Raw genomic sequence first — 10,874 nt, 5'->3', positions numbered from 1 at the left:
GTATGTTAGTATATGACGTAAATCAGAATTGATTGACGTATTTAATTTTTTTTTGTCACTTCCGGAAGTGACTACAATTTTTGATTTTTAAATGGCACCCTTGGTATTTTTTATTTTATTCAATAGAAAATGACACTCTGAATAGAATGACATATCACATGTGAACTTTTGACATTTTCGCATATGGTTTATTTGCGATTGTAACATGCGGCTCATAACGACAATTTGACTCGAAATACCAAGTGTGTGGTACGAAATTATTCGTAAATAAAATTCCAAATATATTAACGAACCACCCTCGTTCTATTTGAAAAAATTGAGATATGATTAAAGATATGATTTGTGCATCTCTTAACCGGCAAGGGATAAAACACGAAAAATATTAGACGATCAAATGTATTTTTTTGCAAGGCTCCTTGGCTCCTTGGTTAAAAATTAGTGATTTTAACACAGCTATGGCACTCTAGATTGAAATTTAAATTAAGAATGATGGTTTAGATTTTGATAGTTTGCAAAGCCATACAATACACGCCATAAAATATCAAGAAAACTTGAAAAACGCAATTTAAGATTTAGGATTCAATGATAGATTTATATATTCCCCAATAAATTAACGCACCACACAAAAATAACCAAAAGTTTAAGTTAAGTTTTTGTCAAAACCACATATCCGATTTGGACTGTTTTTTTTTAATGATAGGTTATTCTTTCCACAATGTTGCTATACTAACTGTATATGAAACAAAATCAAACTTACTGACAAAGAAATATGAAGCGGGTCAAAAAGAAAATATTTTCTTAAACACTTTATTACTTTATATTCGACCCGAAAGGATTGAAGTACTGAAAGACTTTCCGTAAATGGAATTTTTATGAGGAATCATTAATCTTAGACCCTTGTGACACCCTTTCAAAGTAAACTTCAGCAAGTACAAAACGTCTACGGTGCGGCGGGTTAAAAGCCATTGATTTTGTATTTGCTTTTGAACGAAATATAACCTTGAACTGCTAAAAATGTTAAAGTAAAAATATCCTTAAAATAAAGCTATAAAAGGGAAAATTGATGTAAAGAAAGAGTTTCCGGAAACCGTTGTAAAGTAAGCTGCTTGAGAATTGATTTATTTTTAGAAAAACATATTCAAAATTCATTAGTAACTGTCAAATTAAATTCGAAATATTTACAATAAAAATTGAGGAAGGAGTCTAATATTCTATAAATATTCAGGTAGTAGAGGCAAAATAGATAAACTGGAATTCAACAGGAATTAAGATGGATGACAAAATGATAAATCACGTTTATTTTGCAGATGATATTGTTTTAATAACAGACAACATACAGGAAGCACAAATTATGCTAAATGAAAGTCGGTTTAAAAAAGAACTTATCAAAGACACAATACAAGACAAATCTAGTACTGAGAGGTACTTTAAATATTAATAAAGTACTTTTGGAATAATATACAGTGTTTCAAAAAACATGTGCCATCATCTCTCATGGGGAGATCCCTCACGTAAATCAGGTGTACCTCAGGGCTCCATCTTAGGGCCTCTGTTATTTTTAATATACACAGCTGATTTGCCATTAATAATCAGCCACTCTAATATAGTCATGTACGCTGATGACACTCAGTTATTTCACACTTTTGATTCTGATGATTTAAATTCGATCTCCGACAAGGTAAATAAAGAATTAGACTTAATTTTAAAATATTCAAAATCTCATTCACTAAACATTAATTCAGAAAAAACTAAACTTCTACTTTTCACTTCTAATGTCAAAAGACACTTTCTCGAAGCTAATCTACAAATCAACCTAGATAATAAACGGCTTAGTTTTGTTCACTCTGCTAAAGATCTTGGTGTAATAATTAGTAGTGGGAACTATCGAATGAATACTATCGAAACATTCGATAGTTGCAATTCATTCGAATAATTCGATAGTTAGTAAGAAAACATTCGTTGAAAACTATTCGAATAAAAATTATCGAATAGATCCGTCATCTGCCTTGAAATATTGTATTCTAGTAATTCGGCAGCAAAACCATTCATTTATAAAATCATTCATTTATGAAATTCATTTATTCGTCAGGATCGATTATAATAAAATATTAACTGAATTTTAGTTGTCGCCCGGCGACGCGACGTAGGTTTCTTTCCGAGAAACCCGACAGCGGTCGGTGGCAATGCTATGAAAGAAGCCGGCATCTTTGATTTTTTGCGGAGTCAGATATAGATAAGGACACATTATTTTTTTTATTAAGGTGCTAGTATTTACACAGAAAATACATTATGAAGGGCGCTGTTGTCATATTTTGGTATTAGTTGATATTATCAAAGAATATTATTGTTTGGCTTTAGTTAGTTAGGGATAGTAGGCATGTCTATATATTCTGCATTTTTTTTTATTAATATTCTGTTGTTACACTGCAATAATACTTGTTATTTTGGATGTAGGAAAATGATTTTTAATGTTTTTAAGCAAAGACTGGTTTAATAAATAATAATAACAGTAATAATTTGTTATACCCATTACCAACAAAATTTAAAATCATTTAATATAAATATTTTTTTTAAGTAGTAGCAAAATATAAACAAAAAATTAGATGTCAAAATTATTTATATTAGATCCTATTTAAAAATAATATAGTCTCTAAATTTTTTGTGTGTGGCAACGTTGGTTTATTAAATAATAATAATTACAGAACTAATTTGTTATATTAAGAACAAATTTTAAAATCATGAAATATAAACATTTATTAATTTTCTAAGCATTCAGTGTAATGGAAGGAAAATATAAATAAAAAATTAGAAATCAAAATTATTTATATTAGGTGCTTTATATTACTATTTAAAAATTATATTTACTTTTACTGGCATTTACTTTAAAAAATAAATGAAATATTTCTTCGCAAAATAGTACATGTAAGAGAATTAGCATAAACAAAATACAAACATCGTTAACTTTTTTTTTTAAATTGGCACGTGTAAAACTTTTATTTTAATTTTCTCACCCCATAGTTTGAGTTCGATAACCATTTACTTAACTACATTACTTAAATATGATTATTAAGTTCAACTAATTCATATTATTAAAACATCTAAAATACAAATATGTATTTTTAAAATTAATTGTAAGTTCATCTCATCTCATTAAAAAATAGCCATATACCATATAAAATTAAATAATTGAAAGATCGGACTACGGAAAACCACACAAATTTTCGGAAAAATTTTGACCACCTGCACATGCACACAATCGTCAATAAATAAAATTGAAAAATAACTACTATTTTAGTATTTTAACTATTTTAATAAACGCAAAATAGCACAGTATTTATACGGCGAAGTTATAAAAATTTGGAAGAACTAATAATGCACTGACGCATACAAAAATCAAACGAATACTAAATTTCATTTATCAAAAGCATTCGATAGTCGTGGCTCAACGATAACCATTTAGTCGCACGGCGAGGTTGTCACATATGCTTTAGTATACAAATGAATGAATGATTTTATTCGAATAAAACTATTCGATAGTTGAAATCATTCATTCATTAACCATTTGATAGTCTAATTCATTCGATAGTTCCCATCGCTAGTAATAATAGACGTTAACTTAAGATTTCACGAACATATATCAAATCTTGTTAAGAAGTGCTTTGGAACTCTGCGACGTTTATATGCAAATAGATATATTCTAAACTACAAAATAAGAAAGAAACTTGTTGAATGTCTAGTATTATCTCAACTGGTGTATTGTAATATTCTATACTATCCATGTCTTGACACCATAACGTCTAACAGACTACAAAAGATACAAAACTCCTGTCGTAAATTCGTTTGTAAAGTTAATCGGTACAGCCATATATTGTCCGTGAAATGTGATAAACTGCTAACTCCATTATTTCTAATTTTACAGGAGAGCAAAAAAATGGTACAAAAAAATATGTACACATGTAGGAAGTATTTTCATGCGTTAATATGATAAAGAGATGAGAATTTTATTTGCTGGGGAACAATAAAACTCAATATTTCGTGTTACATAAATTTTTTCAGAGTAGAAAGAGTTAAAAATATACTTCTGGAGATAGCAACCTTTATTGTTTGAAATTTTAAAAACGGAATTGAGAATATTACCCAAACAGATTTAGAAATAATCAATTCAATTTAAAAAATATGATATTCATAACCATATATAAGTATTTAGAATATCGTCGGTCTAGAAGCAAAACATACAAGTCCAAAAACGAATAAATTTTTAAAGAACTGAGCAGCATTTTGGACTTAATGAATATGAAAATAATTTAAAAATTAAACTTATAATTCTTAGAAGATATGGTAGAATAGTTCCATGCTTATCCTAATTTTTATATAACGGTAGTAGACCGAGCTTGAAAAACAGTGCGTGATTTTATTAAATTTTATTACTTTTCTCCTTATTTTTTTAATTTTTATGAAAATTATGTATCATTTACGTGGAAAAACGTTGAAAAAAAATAAAACTGATTAGGTATTATGGCAATTCTTGTTCAACTAAGTAATGTTATTTAAACTATTTATAGCACGCCGATGAATTGCTCGTATATAGAGAATTTCGTTTTTTCCCTTACTCTTTACGGATACCCCGTATTTACAGAACGGATCGACGCAGGGTCGGACCGGCCATATTATATATATGTATATAACTATTAGGGGCGGCCCAGCCTTCGCGGGCCCCCTTTATAGTTCATTATTTATTCTTAACAATATTTGCTTTTGCATTGCATTATGGCATTTGCATTGCATTGGGTTACCTTGCATTAGGGTAGTTCCCTAATTTCTATACAGGGTGAGTCTTAAATAAGTGCAAATATTTTCAGGGCTGGTAAATCTCGATGAAAGAAACATAATATTTTCTCTTTACCGTTTTTTCAAATAAATCCAAAACAACCGAGTTATTTCACTTTTAAAATTTCCAATTTTTTGCTATAATTTTGAGAATCATTGGATTTTCTTTCTTGTAAATTTAATCTACTACCTATGTTGCCATATTTCAAACAAAACATGTTTTTAAATTAAAAATTATTCCAAATTCCAAATTTTTTTTTAAAAATTCCAAAATTTCAAAAAAAAAAGAAAATTTGACCGTAAAACCTCATAATCGTGTTTCTTGGGTCGAAATATACTACCCCTAAAAATATTTGCACTTATTTAAGACTCACCCTGTATATAATAGGGAAAAATTGACTAAAACGTAAGGCAAAAAAATACACAAAAAAAACCACACGGGCCCCTCCTTACATTGCCATCCGACTCCCTTTGGTCTAGTTCGACCCTGGATCGACGTACTGTACAAAAGAAACATACGAATAAGAAACCGTGTGTTTGCTTTAACGTGATCGTAACGGAAATTACGGAGATAGCAGCATTTCGGTAGCTATTTCCCATCATTGGGAGTTAGCAGATTTTATTGACTTAAAATAACAAATTTTCTTTAATGGGAAAAAATGCATTTGCTTTACCTATTTATAGAGTATTTTTTTCTCTTTCTAATGGTATAAAAAAACTTATTAGCGTAAAAAATGGAGTTAGCAGGTTATCACGTTTCACTGACGATATCACCTTTCATAGCTGGTCTGAAATGGTTAAAAATTAGAGAGTTATACGAATATTATTTGTTAACTTTTATCCATGGATTGCTGGTGGTCGGTCAGCCTGAATATCTAGTCTCTGAACTCATCCCTAGACGTAATGTAATACAAAGATCTGCCAGGCACTCTAATAAATTGACTATGCCACGTCATTTTAAATCTATTTTTAGAAGATCATTTAGTTATAATGCTGTTAAAAACTATAATTCGTTGCCAGAAAGCTATAAAAAATTAACAGTGAGCACATTTAAAAATAAAGTTAAACTATACTTGTTAAATAGAAACCACGCCGTATAATTATAATATGTATATTTTTTATTTGCTGTTTCTACTACTGTATTTATCTATAAAAATATATTCAATTTGTAAATTTTATATTAATTTAATTAATTTGTGATTTTCTTTTGTTTTGTATAATAATATGATCTTTTTGTATATTTTCAGTATATTTTATATTACTTAATCAATTGTTATTTTCTCTTGCTTTGTTTTTGTTTTTGGTTAGTTTTAAGGGGTTAAGTGGTAGAATAGCTCTCTAGCTAAACTTCGCCCTATACCGTTTATTTCAATTTTTGTTTCAGTTTTTGAAATTAATGAATAAAGACGTTTTATTATTATTATTATTATATCAACATAGGTCCGATTCTGCTTTGCTTAGTAGCTACAGGGTGTTAAAGTTTTAATATTTTTTCGATTTATTATAATTTTCTTCCAAGTATTTTTAGCGTTTCGAATGAAATTTTGAGGGTAAAAGTTACTATAAATGCGACACATTTTAATGCTAAAAAAGTGTATATCGACACTTTTCACCAGAGACGTGCATATGAGTTATCACTAGAATAATTTTCTAAAAAAAGCATGTACAGCTGATTCCAATAAAATTGAGTACGATTTAAAACATATTTTTATTATTTCGGGCAGTATATTCTATGATACCAGTCCCCCATTTCTCTACTCATCTTATGCTGACGTTCTGAAAAATTTATTTGCCACTTTGTTAAAAGCAAAGTTGTTTTATATAATGTCACAATAACCTTAACATGTCAAAATACTTGACACATAAATATACACTGCTCGAAAAAAATGTGTAAAGAGTCGTATTCATTTTTTTGGAACCAGCTGTACGCCAATGACTTTTCGTCTCTTGTTAGCGAATTACAATTTAATGTCGATTAAAAGTTGTCTTTTGATATTTTATCGATTTCAGCCTCCTTGATGAGATAAACGTAATCTTATTAATTTGCCTTGGTCCAAATATAATAGCAACCTTTAAAAAAAAACAAATATCATTAACTTGCGAAAGTTTTAAATAAGTACTCATTGATTTATCATTAAAAAATATGAAAAAAGTTCCTATAAACATGGATATGGAAATGTATAGTTTTAGAGTTACAGGATGGTACAGCTTTTTAAAATTAGGTTTTGTGTAATTATATTAAATACCATTATTTTTATATTTTAAATTGCTCTAGGTTGGACTAATAGTAATAATAACTAATAGTAATAATATTTAATAATAAATTAGGTAAAATATATAATTTATTAATTTTATTTTAATTTTATTAATTGTGATTAATAAAATTGCGTTTATCTCATCAAGGAGTCCGAATTCGACAAAATATCAAGAGACAACTTTTAATTGGCATTAAACGGCCTACACAATTTTGATATCAAATGAAAAAAGTGTCGCGCACAGTCAGTGGCGCACATGTTTTTTTTTAAACATTCCAGTGTTAACCCATATGCACGTCCCTGATGAATTTATCTTGATTTTTTAGCATTAAAATACGTAGCACTTATAGTAACTTTTACCCTTTAAAACCATACGATCGAAAAAAAACGGCGTGAAATAGGTTGTATAATTTAGTTTATTGAGTATAAAAAATTATTTTTATATAGTTTAGTTTAAAATTCCAAAAAAAAAATATTTTTTTGGTAAGATTCGTGTGTCTGAAAACGTTCTACCCTTTTTCAATCTTTCTATAATTCTTATTAATTTTTAGTAAGTTTTATGTCAATTTCTGTTAAACGATTAACCTCGTTAAAATTATCATCAACGGTCATTCCTGAGCCATCTTTGACGTCGCTTTTTCAATCTTACGGTACTTTTATAAAGAACAATACGTTGAGGGTATTGCACCAACAATGCAAAAATATATATTATATTTGAACTTAATAAAATAATAAAAATGGACTTCACATAACTAACGTATTTCTTGAATAATGTAAAAATTGTTTAAATAAAACGTGTACTATGCAAATTACTATATTAGTAAAACAGTCATTTTATTTGGCTGAATTAAATAAAATGGTTTACAATTCCATACAAACGAGGCATTTCGGAAAAAATAAGAAGGATAGGAAAACAATATAACATACGAACATCTTTCAAAACACAAAATACACTTAGATCCATTTTATCACATACTAAACCAATGAATACAGAACAACGAACAAAAAATGTAATATACCAAATACCATGTGAATGCGATAAATTTTACATTGGTGAAACATCTAGACCCTTAAATGTTAGAATTAAAGAACATAAAGATTATTTAAGAAAGGGGGATTTTCACAAATCTAAGATTTGTCAGCATTCGTGGGACACAGGGCACAGAGTAGATTTTGATAAAATTATAATGAAAGAAGCGATAGCCTCTAAAAGAAAAATAAAAGAGGCTTTTTTAATACAATCTAATAAAAATAAATGTATTGCTCATGTATCTGTAGGTGTTAGTAATGTATGGCAATCGCTTCTTTGATTTTAAAGAACATAAATAAACATAACATATGTAAAATTTAAAAATAATCATACAGAAAGTTTGGAGCTTTACCTTATTAAGTAATTGTTATCACGTAGTAATTGTTAATTTTGAAGTTTAACTTGATATAATGTCATTTTAACAGAGCGTCAACGGTTTCTTGTAGACGTATCTGCACAACTAAAGTGTTCTCATAATAGTTTGAATTTAAATATATTAAATAGTTTTTTTTTCTTTATTATTCGTATTTTTTTTGCTTCCGACGACGGAAAGAGATAGACTTTCCGAAACGTTAAGCATTTTTCTCTTTGTTAGGCAAATTTGTATAACTATAAACATAACTTCTGACAAGCAGTGTCCATTTTCTTGCAGTGCAGTGGCGAAATACCCATAAAGGGTTTTTTTGGAGAGTAAAATGGTTTCTTTTTTTTCCAGACTTAAATAATTACACAGTGAAAAAATAAACTTAACACAATAAACAACTAACTAAATTACATATTTTCTCATAGCTAATAAAAATAACTCCATCGCGCCAAGTGTATATTACAGGTTCATTTTTACACCGATGATAATAATGTAATCATTGTTCAGGTTCGTTAATGATGAAGCGATGAGATGAGCTAATAAACAAATAATGGATCTTAACGACTCTCAGGTATGTGTATAAATTGTTACGACTATCCGAGATGATTAACTGCTAACAATACCTGCTTCAGGAACTTGAAAACGGTGTTATAATAGCCAATAAAGAGCCCATCTAATTGTTACTATGTTGTTATATCGATATGCCTTATAAAGGATGTCTGTAATGATTTTCTTTTAATATATTATTGACTATTAGTAATTATTAGCTGATGCCTATTAAGGATTTTCATCAGATTGGTTTTGACAATGACTTAATAATCACTAATAATAAAGGAACAAAGGTCGAAAAGTCTGTATATCAAAACAGACCTCAACAAATTAATACGTAGACGACTATTAATGTTCTTAAGATAAAAAAATCTATGATTGTTTATTTTTGTTTGTTTTTATGATGTTAGAACATTACTGAAAGACCAGTAAACGGATTTTGATGCGGTATGCGCTATACCTAGTGATGTAAAGGGTAATATTACCGGTAATTTTGGTAATATTACGTAATATTACCGCAACATCGGTAACATTGGAAATATTATTTTTCCCGCTCTACTCTTTTCCTTTTTTTGTGAAAACAAGATCAAGTTGCTTTGTTTCTTGCCTAAAAAGATTTTTAGACACTAAATACTCATTGAAAAGCTTAGTAGTTGATGATAGCCCAGATATTCCTGATGTTCTTTGACCAAACACAGTAAGCCCTCTGCTTCGAAACGAATTTTGGCTACAAATACAAGCAACTTATGACTTGTTTAAGCCAATCTCTAAGTGGATAACAATTTTTGAAGCTAACGGACCAACAATCTCAACAATTTTTACCTGTTTTTTTTTAATAAGGTCTATATTATGTAGCAAACTATCAGATTCATCCGTTGTTAGGTCGGAAAACAAAAAAATGGGGGCCATTCTGGAATAACGGACAAATAAATGTTTAAGACCTATTCATCTTTCTGTCTACCTATTATAACCTAGTCTATGCGGCGAAAATTTAACTGAAGCTGACATTTTAATTGCAACAGAGTTCATCTATGAAACTGCAAGGCATTATCCAAAGTATTTTTTACAAATAGATCTCATTATGGAAGCACTGACTTGCACAATACAAAATTAAAGGTAATATTTTTACTAAAGAATTCGTCCTTTCCACCGAAAAATCTATGTCTGGACTTGTCTGGTGTGCAGGAATTTGCTCCAGCTCTAAAATAAGTATGTTGGCTATAGACAATTTATTATTAATATCATAAACAGCCGCAACCGAAAGAACCTTTAGTACTTGTTGTCCATCGGCCAAGAAAAAACAAATTTACCTTGGAAAGGGCCGGAAAACTTGTATTGCCCATAATTATAACTTACTAAATGGAGAAGAACGTCCAAGAATGGTAAAGGTTGCTGAGAAAGAAACGGAAGAAGATATCGATTTCGAAGTAATAGACTTGACTCAATTAACGAAAGAGAAAGAAGAACCATATGAGAAGATTGAGGATAATTTACCATTATCCACTCTATTACCTACTATAACATAGGCTACTCTGATTATGACTAGCTTAATAAACTATAGTACGAATCAATTTTGGAATAAATAAAATTAATAAGAATGATGAAATATTAGTTTTTTTTCTCGAGAAGAGGCATAATGAGGGTGTTACATTTGGCCATTAATGCATTTTGTTTCATGTGTATTTTTAATGTACCTGTATAATGTACATGTGAACAAAGACAATATTCAATAAACAAATACAGGGTCGCTGTTATGTATGGAGACGGTCGATTATTAAGTAAAATATAGAAGGTACCCAAAAAAGTTAAATACAAGAGTAGGATTTTTAAATATTTATATTTAAAGTAT

At 29.0% G+C, this 10,874-nt stretch overlaps 1 pseudogene; it reads left to right on the top strand.

The window, feature by feature from the left end:
• The first annotated feature begins 1,270 nt into the window (after positions 1-1,270).
• Positions 1,271-10,551, top strand: LOC115881843 (annotated as a pseudogene).
• The last annotated feature ends 323 nt before the right edge of the window (positions 10,552-10,874 follow it).

The sequence above is a fragment of the Sitophilus oryzae genome, unplaced genomic scaffold, assembly GCF_002938485.1.
Source record: "Sitophilus oryzae breed Bouriz unplaced genomic scaffold, Soryzae_2.0 scaffold_1743_pilon_pilon, whole genome shotgun sequence".
In the NCBI taxonomy this organism is placed as follows: Eukaryota; Metazoa; Arthropoda; class Insecta; order Coleoptera; family Curculionidae; genus Sitophilus; species Sitophilus oryzae.
Note: the sequence above shows the minus strand (reverse complement) of the source record. Positions and strands in the feature narration are given on the sequence as shown.